Source organism: Salmo trutta, chromosome 12 (assembly GCF_901001165.1).
Source record: "Salmo trutta chromosome 12, fSalTru1.1, whole genome shotgun sequence".
Classification (NCBI taxonomy): Eukaryota; Metazoa; Chordata; class Actinopteri; order Salmoniformes; family Salmonidae; genus Salmo; species Salmo trutta.
This window is the reverse complement of record NC_042968.1, coordinates 51,741,120-51,754,567: the sequence shown is the minus strand read 5'-3', so window position 1 is coordinate 51,754,567 and position 13,448 is coordinate 51,741,120.

Genomic DNA, 13,448 nt, shown 5'->3' with positions numbered 1-13,448 from the left:
GGGAGAGAGTGGTAAGCAGCCTGAAACCTATAGCAGTAGCCATTGCACAGATTGAGGGAGACAATGCCATCCTGTCTGATGTTCAGAATACTTGCAGATGTAAGAGAAGAAATCCGTACTGCCCTGCTCACTTCACTGTTGGCCCAGAGGAAACCGCAGTTCTGAAATACAACAAAAAGCGTGAAGACTTCTGCCTGAAGCCCATACATGCCGCAGCGTACATGTTGGACCCCAAGTACCCTGGCAAGAGCATCCTGTCTGGTGCAGAGATCAACAAGGCCTATGCTGTCATCACTATCGTGTCTCGCCACCTTGGCTTTGATCATTTGACATGTTTTTTTTAGGATTTAAGAAGTCCTACAAGGTTCTTGGTAGTCTGGCGAAGTACACTTCCAAGCAAGGGCTTTGGGATGGAGATGCAATATGGCAGTCTTGCCAACATATCTCATCAGCCACCTGGTGGAAGGGACCTTGTGGACCTGAGGCTCTTTCCCATGTTGCCTCATACACACACACACACGTGTGTATATACATACATACATACATACATACATACATACATACATACATACATACATACATACATACATACATACATACATACATACATACATACATACATACATACATACATACATACACACACACGTGTGTATATATATATACTGCTCAAAAAAATAAAGGGAACACTTAGATCTGAATGAAAGAAATAATCTTATTAAATACTTTTTTGTTTACATAGTTGAATGTGCTGACAACAAATTCACACAAAAATAATCAATGGAAATCCAATTTATCAACCCATGGAGGTCTGGATTTGGAGTCACACTCAAAATTAAAGTGGAAAACCACACTACAAGCTGATCCAACTTTGATGTAATGTCCTTAAAACAAGTCAAAATGAGGCTCAGTAGTGTGTGTGGCCTCCACGTGCCTGTATGACCTCCCTATAACGCCTGGGCATGCTCCTGATGAGGTGGCGGATGGTCTCCTGAGGGATCTCCTCCCAGACCTGGACTAAAGCATCCGCCAACTTCTGGACAGTCTGTGGTGCAACGTGGCGTTGGTGGATGGAGCGAGACATGATGTCCCAGATGTGCTCAATTGGATTCAGGTCTGGGGAACGGGCGGGCCAGTCCATAGCATCAATGCCTTCCTCTTGCAGGAACTGCTGACACACTCCAGCCACATGAGGTCTAGCATTGTCTTGCATTAGGAGGAACCCAAGGCCAACCGCACCAGCATATGGTCTCACAAGGGGTCTGAGGATCTCATCTCGGTACCTAATGGCAGTCAGGTTACCTCTGGCGAGAACATGAAGGGCTGTGCGGCCCCCCAAAGCAATGCCACCCCACACCATGACTGACCCACCGCCAAACCAGTCATGCTGGAGGATGTTGCAGGCAGCAGAATGGCGTCTCCAGACTCTGTCACGTCTGTCACGTGCTCAGTGTGAACCTGCTTTCATCTGTGAAGAGCACAGGGCGCCAGTGGCGAATTTGCCAATCTTGGTGTTCTCTGGCAAATGCCAAACGTCCTGCACGGTGTTGGGCTGTAAGCACAACCCCCACCTGTGGACGTTGGGCTCTCATACCACCCTCATGGAGTCTTTTTCTGACCGTTTGAGCAGACACATGCACATTTGTGGCCTGCTGGAGGTCATTTTGCAGGGCTCTGGCAGTGCTCCTCCTGCTCCTCCTTGCACAAAGGCGGAGGTAGCGGTCCTGCTGCTGGGTTGTTGCCCTCCTACGACCTCCTCCACGTCTCCTGATGTACTGGCCTGTCTCCTGGTAGCGCCGCCATGCTCTGGACACTACGCTGACAGACACAGCAAACCTTCTTGCCACAGCTCGCATTCATGTGCCATCCTGGATGAGCTGCACTACCTGAGCCACTTGTGTGGGTTGTAGACTCCGTCTCATGCTACCACTAGAGTGAAAGCACCGCCAGCATTCAAAAGTGACCAAAACATCAGCCAGGAAGCATAGGAACTGAGAAGTGGTCTGTGGTCCCCACCTGCAGAACCACTCCTTTATTGGGGGTGTCTTGCTAATTGCCTATAATTTCCACCTGTTGTCTATTCCATTTGCACAACAGCATGTGAAATGTATTGTCAATCAGTGTTGCTTCCTAAGTGGACAGTTTGATTTCACAGAAGTGTGATTGACTTGGAGTTACATTGTGTTGTTTAAGTGTTCCCTTTATTTTTTTGAGCAGTGTATATATATATACATACACACATACACACACACACACACGTGTGTGTGTATATATATACACACACACACACACATACATACATACATACATACATACATACATACATACATACATACATACATACATACATACATACATACATACATACATACATACATACATATATATATATATATATATATATATATATATATATATATATCCAATGCAAAAAACATCTACATTTAAATGTTATTCATATTCATTTGCATACATTTCCGTTCATTCCCATATATTCCCACGGAAAGTTTCCACCTCCTGAATATTAACCAAAATGTCCAACCCTACGTGTGAGTTTCAAATATCTCTAACGGTCACCCCAGCGTGAGGTTTTTTTTTATGCCGTGATGTCAGAATGCACTCACTGTTCCAAAATGTGATTATTACACCACAGGACAGTTAACCCACAGTGCCCTCAAACCAAAACATGCTGCCTGCTAATTGTCTATAGGCTATATTTAAACCTGTCAATTTCAAATTATTTTCGAACAAGTTGTAGGTTTTAACAGTTTGAATTGAGGTTCGTTCCGCCTCCTCATTAATTCACATAGAAGTAGCCCCTTCCCCTGTTGCGGACAATTTATGTTTGAGGCTTTACTGAGCCAGACACTTCTCTCTTCGAGGAGAGCCAAAGCACTTCCCCAGTGTTTCCGCAGATCAAGTATGCAGACATTTGCACAGTCTTGAACAAACTTTTCCCCCGGCACATTTTCTGGCTGGTGCTCGCATTGCCTTCATTGTTGTTTTCCTTACAAATAACAACTGTGGACATGTGTGCGTTCCTATGAAAGTAAGTGCCTTATTTTCTGTATATCGTGTTGTTGTTTTTACTGTAGCACACAGTATTTATGTATGTATGTATGTATGTATGCATGCATGCATGCATGCATGTATGTATGTATGTATGTATGTATGGAGCATAATGTATTTACAGTTGAATTCATGTTTTCAAGTCCTGGTGACAAAACATGCATTCCGATTAATGCATAGATTGTAATGATGTGTGTAAAATACTTTTTTGAAGGATGTACTGATTATGATGCGCTAATGCTAAGCTATTTGCCAGCTATGTGTGGCGCCATGTTTGTTGATATTATACAACGCATTCTGGGTGTCACAAACGTCTGTCAGACCAAAAATGTTATAACAAAATGAGGTGAAGGGATGGTTCACTCATCTTTCAATGTAAACTTCCAGAAGTGAATGAAGGGAAGTGAACGAGCGTAGACAACACACCCCCTTCAACATGCATACAGCAAAAGGACCAAAATCATCTTGTCTCCTATTCTCATCTTTGGTTGGCTCGGGAAAAGAAATGTAGCCTACATTTTCCGGTTTGGATGATTGTGTTATGCTGTCGCTACTTCTGTGAATGTCTCAACATTGCATCCAAAAATAAACTGGTCACATTCAGGACATAATTTTGTAAGGACTGTGTTTGTGCAAAATGTTTCTGTGAAAAAACAGTGTGGCCAGCTCAAACGCTGACTTTTGCGTCAATCTGAACTGGATGTTCTAAATAAGTGTTCTAATTTCTAATCACACTGGTTTGAGCGTACGCTGCAGGGACTACTGTAGAATGATCACACCCATTTGTTGGAAGGTGTCAAAGGGTTCAATATTTTTCTTGATCAAATAACATGGAAAACAACCACTTTTTGTGCAGTATTCATTTACCATCCTTATAAACCACATAATGTAAATGTATATTACTGTATTTTACATAGGCTGGTCATCTAGGTTTATACCTGTAGACTTTCCATCACCATGAAGACAAACAATGCACAATACAGTAATTGACTACATTGAAACATCAAATGGTTTGTGATGATGTGGCTTAGTTGGGAGAGCATAACGCTTGCAATGCTGGAGCTGTGGGTTCGATTCCCATGGGGAAAATGTATGCACGCACTACTGTAAATTGTTCTGGATAACAGTGCACTAGGAAAAAAGTAGTGCACTGGGCCTTTACTAGTTCTGTATTAGCGGACCAATATAGACCTCTTCAACATGGGCATTTCTTTTGTTCAATACCCCCCATATACCAATTAATTGTGTATTACAGCTTGATTAATCAGAGTAAAGAGAGACTTACTTTGTTGCCTGTCAGTGGTGAGGACAGGTGGGGGCTGACAGGTAGGCTTAGAATTTGTCTTTGTTTCGAAAGCCATCGATGTAGAAATGGTCAGAACAGTTGGTGTTGTAGCTCAAATTATTCCAGTATACATTGTTGGCGTTATGTCGGCTGTACAGTCATTGCTTTTTACTGAGGGTTCCTTGGACAGGGTCTCATTTATGGTGGTCTTTGCTGCTCAGGTCAATTTGTTTGTTTGGAAAGATTGAGTGGTTTTACCATTAATTCTGTTCGCTGTTGTGGTAGAAACTGGGGTGAGCGCAAAAATTGTGGACAACCTCACCTTGTCCTCAAGTGAATAGTTGCGCATTGTAGTGCTGAACTGCCCGAGTGTGATTTCGGACTGTGATTTCGGACGAGATAGGCTGCCTTGAGTCAGACAGTTCATTGTTGTAGTAGGCGCGCGGTGCAGCACGACATAACCCAGCTGTCAATGAAAACAAAAGTAATTCCAGCAACGTTGATGTTAACATAGTTCTGCCTTCACACTTCATCCTGTTCTTCCACCTCCCCATGTGAAAGTCCGACTTAATTCCAATTAAACAGCGATTGAGATCAGAGCACCTGTACATTCAGCACTAATGCTAGCTTGTGCACCTCGAGCTCTCTCGACACCTACCACGGTTACCAGCTCCAATTCTACTATCGGTTGCACCATGTTTTGGGTAATATAATTGACAAGTAATCCAACCAATGCGGAGAGCCCTATTAAGAGATACTTTTTTAGATTTGTATTTGTAGAGGTTACTCATTTGTTGCAAACCTAAACAGTTTACACTTTGTGTTTTTTTTACAGAGTGGTCTAGAGTAGGGTTTCCCCAACTCTTATCGGGGATCACTAGATATTTCACGTCTTTGTTGTAACCGAGCCCTAAATTGGCACACTTTATTATACTAGTCACCAAAGCCTTGATAGTCCAGCCAGCGGCTAAGCGATTTTTGTTGGGGGGCTTTAGTGATAGAGGCAACACATTTCACATACAGCTAGGGCATGTCTAAGTATTTTTGGCTATAGTGTCTTTGCAGATTTTGGCCATTACCCCCTTGGCGGCAATATCAATCAGCTCCATGGGGCCATATTGGTCAGAAGTCGCATGGCCATATCTCCATTAAAAAAAGTAGCCTACATACAGCCCAATGATGGAGAGCAATACAATTGCCAAAATCTGCCATATATCTGTATCCTTCAAAATGTTAGTAGTAAAGTGGTGAAAAATCAACCCAAATTACCGATTCTTGAATATGCTTTCATTCTCATTTTCAGTATTTTACATTTAGACACAACACTGTCATATTGGTGTTCTATTAACTCTACTGATTGCAATGATATGATATTCTGTATCAGGGACATCACCAGGACCTGGCTTTCAGGGATTTAGCCCAGAATGATTTTGGCAGTGTTGTAGTACGAGACCACATATTGTGTATCCAGTGGTGATTTTAGCATGTAAAAATTTGTGGTGCTAACTACCCAAACATGTTTGGGGATGCATGCCAGAAAAGCAACTACACAACACTAAACAATACATTAATTGCACTATAAACAGTGACAAACGGTGCCCACAAACTGTTAGGGCGAACATAAAGCTGTCCCAACAGCAGAGGTTTATTTTCAGCACCATGGAGTGTATCCTTACCACCGCTACACCTGGCTATCAGAGGAGCATTGTCTGGCAGCGAAAAAGTTAATTCAGCCTCATTTACTGACTTTTAAAAAACATAGCTGATATGGCTGACTTGCTTAAACAAATGTGGTTTCTACTGATAATTGAGATGTACAAACTATGGTATAAGGGAACGATGAGCGGATGAGCAATCCGTAATTTCGATTAAGACATTAATGAGTGTCACGTCCTGACCAGCAGAGGGAGTAATTGTATTAGTTTTGGTCAGGACGTGGCAGAGGGTTTGTGTTTTTGTATGTATTTCTACGTTCTGTCTAGTTTTGTTTTTCTATGTTTAGGTTTGGGTGTTGGACTCTCAATTGGAGGCAGGTGTTTCTAGTTGCCTCTGATTGAGAGTCCTATAATTAGTTGTGTGTTTGGTTTGGGTTTTGTGGGTAGTTGTATTTTGCACTGCTAGTATTCATTTAGCCTGTGAAACTATCCTTCGTCATTCTAACTGTTTTGTTGTTTTTCGTGGTCTCTTTATTTAATAAATATAAAGATGAGCATCGACATTCCCGCTGCGTATTGGTCCTCCCTTCAACACAACGACAATTGTGACAGAACTACCCACCATACCAGGACCAAGCAGCGGAGGAATTCTGGCGAGGACTGGGGAACACGGCGGGTAAGGGAGCCCGAGAGGCAGCCCCAATAATTTTTTTGGGGGGGGCACAAGGGCTGTTTGGCGGGGCGAGATTGGAGACCCAGGCCAGCTCCCCGTACCCTTTTTGGACAGAAACAGACTGGACAGGTCCCGTGCTTTGGGGTAGGTGCTGTGGTGAGGCCTGGTATTTTCAGGCCGGTATGCGCAGTACCAGCGCCCTGCATGTGCCAGGGGAGAGTGGGCATCCAGCCTGAAGGGGTGATGCCAACCCTGCGCTCGAGACCGCCAGTGCGTCTCTACGGTCCAGTGTTTCCCGGTACACGCACTAGCCTTGAGGTGCGTGTCTCTAGGCTGGCACGTTCTGTACCAGCCCCACGCATCAGGCATCTAGTGCGTCAGCCCAGCCTCGCCAGTCTGGAGCCGCCAGAGCTGCCCGCCAGTCAGGAGCTGCCAGAGTGGCCCGCCAGCCCGGAGCTGCCAGAGTGACCCGCCAGCCCGGAGCTGCCAGAGTGGCCCGCCAGCCCGGAGCTGCCAGAGTGGCCCGCCAGCCCGGAGCTGCCAGAGTGGCCCGCCAGCCCGGAGCTGCCAGAGTGGCCCGCCAGCCCGGAGCTGCCAGAGTGGCCCGTCTGCCCGGAGCTGCCAGAGTGGCCCGCCTGTCCTCCGGCCCAGCCAGAGTGGCCCGCCTGTCCTCCGGCCCAGCCAGAGTGGCCCGCCTGTCCTCCGGCCCAGCCAGAGTGGCCCGCCTGTCCTCCGGCCCAGCCAGAGTGGCCCGCCTGTCCTCCGGCCCAGCCAGAGTGGCCCGCCTGTCCTCCGGCCCAGCCAGAGTGGCCCGCCTGTCCTCCGGCCCAGCCAGAGTGGCCCGCCTGTCCTCCGGCCCAGCCAGAGTGGCCCGCCTGCCCGGGTCAGCCAGAGTGGCCCGTCTGCCCGGCACAGCCATCGCCGCCCGCCAGCCGGGCGCAGCCTAAGTGGGCGACGCCGAAGGTGGGGCGAGGTCCACGTCCCGCACCTGAGCCACCTCCTATATAGGTGGGTTGGGGAGGGGGGGTGTAGCACAGTGCCGTCGTTGACGGCAGCCACCCTCCCTTCCCTCTCTTTAGTTTAGGGGGATATTTTTTGTTGTTTGGGGGGTTTTTGTCTTTTCTTTTAGGTGCAGTCGGGGTCTGCACCTTTAGGGGGGGGTACTGTCACATCCTGACCAGTAGAGGGAGTAATTGTATAAGTTTTGGTCAGGACGTGGTAGAGGATTGTGTTTTTGTATCTATTTCTACGTTCTGTCTAGTTTAGTTTTTCTATGTTTAGGTTTGGGTGTTGGACTCTCAATTGGAGGCAGGTGTTTCTAGTTGCCTCTGATTGAGAGTCCTATAATTAGGTGTGTGTTTGGTTTGGGTTTTGTGGGTAGTTGTATTTTGCACTGCTAGTATTCATTTAGCCTGTGAAACTGTCCTTCGTCGTTCTAACCGTTTTGTTGTTTTTCGTGGTCTCTTTATTTAATAAATATAAAGATGAGCATCGACATTCCCGCTGCGTATTGGTCCTCCCTTCAACACAACGACAATTGTGACAATGAGCGAGCTAAGACGTAGTCAACTTCTTGTTCAGCACTTTTTAAATGTACAGTGACAGAATTCAGAACACGGGTTGTTCTAAAAGTATTCTCCCTGTACACTAAGTCAGAACCATAGGATAAATACAGGGGCCATATAAGCAAACAATGCAAGCTCTTACAATATTCGATCATGACATTTCTTTAAAACAGGCTATAGGCTACATGTGCACCACCAATTCAGAACAGTAGGCTAAGTTATGAGGGGAAAGAGACCAAATTATTAGGGTGAGGCACATGGGCTATAGTGGCTTGCGAAAGTATTCACCCCCCTTGGCATTTTTCCTATTATGTTGCCTTACAACCTGGAATTAAAATGTCAATATTTTGCAGAGCCACCTTTTGCAGCAATTACAGCTGCAAGTCTCTTGGGGTATGTCTCTATAAGCTTGGCACATCTAGCCCCTGGGATTTTTGCCCATTCTTCAAGGAAAAACTGCTCCAGCTCCTTCAGGTTGGATGGGTTCCACTGGTGTACAGCAATCTTTAAGTCATACCACATATTCTCAATTGGATTGAGGTCTGGGCTTTGACTAGGCCATTCCAAGACATTTAAATGTTTCCCCTTAAACCACTCGAGTGTTGCTTTAGCAGTATGCGTATGGTAATTGTCCTGCTGGAAGGTGAACCTCCGTCCCAGTCTCATATCTCTGAAAGACAAACAGGTTTCCCTCAAGAATTTCTTTGTATTTAGCGCCATCCATCATTCCTTCAATTGTGACCAGTTTCTCAGTCCCTGTCGATGAAAAACAGCCCCACAGAATGATGCTGCCACCACCAGGCAACCCTGTTGGGATTGTTGTTCTCGAGGTAATGAGAGGTGTTGGGTTTGCGCCAGACATAGCATTTTGCTTGATTGCCAAAAAGCTCAATTATAGTTTCATCTGACCAGAGTACCTTCTTCCATATGTTTGGGGAGTCTCCCACATGCCTTTTGGCGAACACCAAACATGTTTGCTTATTTTTTCTTTAAGCAATGGCTTTTTTTCTGGCCACTCTTCCGTGGAGTGTACGGCTTAAAGTGGTCCTATCTCCGCTGTGGAGCTTTGAAGCTCCTTCAGTGTTATCTTTGGTCTCTTTGTTGCCTCTCTGATTAATGCTCTCCTTTCCTGGTCCGTGAGTTTTGGTGGGCGGCCCTCTCTTGGCAGGTTTGTTGTGGTGGCATATTCTTTCCAATTTTTAATAATGGATTTAATGGTGCTTCGTGGGATGCTCAAAGTTTCAGATATTGTTTTATAACCCAACCCTGATCTGTATTTCTCCACAGCTTTGTCGCTGACCTGTTTGGAGAGCTCCTTGGTCTTCAGGGTGCCGCTTGCTTGGTGGTGCCCCTTGCTTTGTAGACTCTGGGGCCTTTCATAACAGGTGTATATATACTGAGATCATGTGACAGATCATGTGACACTTAAATTGCACACAGGTGGACTTTATTTAACTAATTATGTGACTTCTGAAGGTAATTGGTTGCATCAGATCGGGTTTTTGGTCCCTCCCTGACCAAGGCCCTTCTCCACTCCCTGACCAAGGCCCTTCTCCCCCGATTTCTCAGTTTGGTTGGATGGCCTTGGAAGAGTCTTGGTGATTCCAACCTCCTTCATTTAAGAATTATGTTTTTGGGGACCTTCAATGCTGCAGAAATGTTGTGGTACCCTTCCCCAGATCTGTGCCTCGACACAATCCTGTCTCTACACACAATTCCTTTGGCATCATGGCTTGGTTTTTGCTCTGACTTGCACTCTTTATTATTATGTTTTTTAACGTTATTTAACTAGTCAAATCGGTTAACAACAAAGTCTAATTTACAATTACTGCCTACAAAAAGGCAAAAGGCCTCCTGCGGGGACGGGGGCTGGGATTAAAAATACAAAATTAAATAAAAATATATTACAAAACACACATAACAACAAGAGAGACAACACAACATAAAGAGAGACATAAGACAATGACAACAAACATGGCAGCAACACATGAAAACACAGCATGGTAGCAACACAATATGGCAGCAAAACAACATTGTAGCAGGCCAAAGCATGGTACAAAACATTATTGGGCACAGACAAAAAAGGGCAAGAAGGTAGAGACAACAATACATCATGCAAAGCAGCCACAACTGTCAGTAAGTGTCCATGATTGAGCATTTTAATGAAGAGATGGAGATAAAACTGTCCAGTTTGAGTGGTTTTGCAGCTCGTTCCAGTTGCTAGCTGCAGCGAACTGAAAAGACGAGCGACCCAGAGATGTGTATGCTTTGGGGACCTGTAACAGAATGTGACTGGCAGAACGGGTGTTGTATGTGGAGGATGAGGGCTGCAGTAGGTATCTCAGATAGGGGGAGTGAGGCCTAAGAGGGTTTTATAAATAAGCATCAACCGGGGGTATACAGAGATGACCAGTTTACAGAGTAGTATAGAGTGCAGTGATGTGTCCTATAAGGTGCATTGGTGGCAAATCTGATGGCCGAATGGTAAAGAACATCTAGCCCCTCGAGAGCACCCTTACCTGCCGATCTATAAATTAGTCTGGCATGGGTAGGAAGGTCATCTGAATCAGGATTAGTTTGGCAGCTGGGGTGAAAGAGGAGCGATTACGATAGAGGAAACCAAGTCTAGATGTAACCTTAGCCTGCAGCTTTATATGTGCTGACAGAAGGAAAATATACCATCTAGCCATACTCCTGAGGAATTGAATGAGGTGACTAACTCAAGCTCTAAACCCTCAGAGGTAGTAATCACACCGGGCGGGAGAGGGGCATTCTTCTTATCGAACCACATGACCTTTGTTTTGGAGGTGTTCAGAACAAGGTTAAGGGCAGAGAAAGCTTGTTGGAGACTAAGAAAGCTTTGTTGGAGAGCGTTTAACACAAAATCCGGGGAGGGGCCAGCTGAGTATAAGACTGTATCATCTGCATATAAATGGATGAGAGAGCTTCCTACTGCTCGAGCTATGTTGATGTAAATTGAGAAGAGCGTGGGACCTTGGATCGAGCCTTGGGGTACCCCCTTTGTGACAGGCAGCTGATGTTCTGACTTAATACACTGCACTCTTTGAGAGAGGTATTTAGCAAACCAGGCCAAAGACCCCTTAGAGACACCAATAATCCTTAGCCGGCCAACAAGAATGGAATGGTCTACCGTATCAAAAGCTTTGGCCAAGTCAATAAAAATAGCAGCACAACATTGCTTAGAATCAAGGATCTTCCCCTTTAAATAAAGGATCCACCGTGGCTGCCTTCCAAGCAATTGGAACCTCTCCAGAGAGGACAGACAGGTTAAAAAGGTCAGAGATAACCTTGGCGATGATAGGGGCAGGTCTAAACCATCTGACCCAGATGTAATTTTGGGGTCAAGTTTAAGGAGCTCCTTTAGCACCTCGGACTCAGTGACCACCTGCAGGGAGAACCTATGTAGCGGGGCAGGGGAAAAAGAGGAAGGAGTATCGGGGATAGTTGCATTACATGGAACCCAAAGCGGCTGCGCGAGTGCGCCATAATGCGCCATCGTACATACATTTATTTTGTCCCCCTACACCAAACGCGATCACAACACGCAGGTTAAAATATCAAAACAAACTCTGAACCAATTCAATTAATTTGGAAACAGGTCGAAAAGCATTAAACATTTATGGCAATTTAGCTAGTTAGCTTGCACTTGCTAGCTAATTTGTCCTATTTAGCTAGCTTGCTGTTGCTAGCTAATTTGTCCTGGGATATAAACATTGAGTTGTTATTTTACCTGAAATGCACAAAGTCCTCTACTCCGACAATTAATCCACACATAAAACGGTCAACTGAATCGTTTCTAGTCATCTTTCCTCCTCCCAGGCTTTTTCATCTTTGAACTTATATGGTGATTGGCATCTAAACTTTCATAGTATTACTACACCGACCGGCAACACAGTTCGTCTTTCAATCACCCACGTGGGTATAACCAATGAGGAGATGGCACGTGGGTACCTGCTTCTATAAACCAATGAGGAGATCGGAGAGGCAGGACTTGCAGCGTGATCTGCGTCAGAAATAGAAAGGAGTTCTATTTTAGCCCTTGGCAACGCAGACGCTCGTTGACATGTGCGAGCAGTGTGGGTGCAATAATTGAATAACATAGATTTCTAAATGTATTTTGCAACGCTCGTGCACGCGACGCGAGCGGTGTGGTCAGCCTATTAGAAGGGGTGGGAGATGAGGAAATGTTGGAAGGGCAAGGAGGCATGGCAGAGTCAAATAGGAATCCTGACTTAAATGAAGTGGTGATTAAAGAGCTCAGCCATGCGCTTCTTGTCAGTAACAACCACATCATCAACATTAAGGGACATGGGCAGCTGTGAGGATGAGGGTTTATTCTCCAGGTCTTTAACTGTTTTCCAGAACTTCTTAGTGTTAGTCCCACAGAGAGAGAACTGCTCCTTAAAGTAACTAACTTTGGCCTTCCAGATAGCCTGAGTACACTTATTTCTCATTTGCCTGAACGAGAGCCAGTCAGCCTGATTATGTGTGTGCCGAGCAATTTACCAAATGGAATTTTTCAGATGGATTATCTCTGCCAGATCACGGTCGAACCAGGGGCTGAACCTGTTTTTAATTCTCATTTTCTTTATGGGCTCTTATTTGTTAACGATGCCACTGAAAATATCAAAAAAGAAGGTCCAAGTGTCTTCGACAGAGGGGATCAAGCTGATTCTATAACATTTTACAGAGGCCAGGTCGTTTCACTGAGCAGCCATTACGAACACAGGCTGTAAAACAGTGACCACTATGCTCGTTACAGAAAACACCAAACTGATACCTATCAGGATTATTTGTAAGGATAACATCAAGGAGAGTAGCCTTTTATGAGTGTTTAGAGTCATACCTTGTGGGATTGGTAATAATCTGAGAAAGATTTAGGGAGTCCCATTGCTTTAGGACTTGGTCAGGCGCCTTGAGTATGTCCCAGTTTAGGTCACCTATCAGTGTAAGGGGCCAGGAGAGCGCTTAGGGCATTTAGGGCATTTTGGGTACAGGCCGGTGCTGACGACGGCCGACAACACCCAGCAACAATCAAATCTAGACTGTGCAACCTTAAATAGACAGCTGTGTGCCTTTCCAAATCATGTCCAATCAATTGAATTTACCAGAGGGGGACTCCAATCAAGTTGAAACATCTCAAGGATGATCAATGGAAACAGGATGCACCGGAGCTCAAT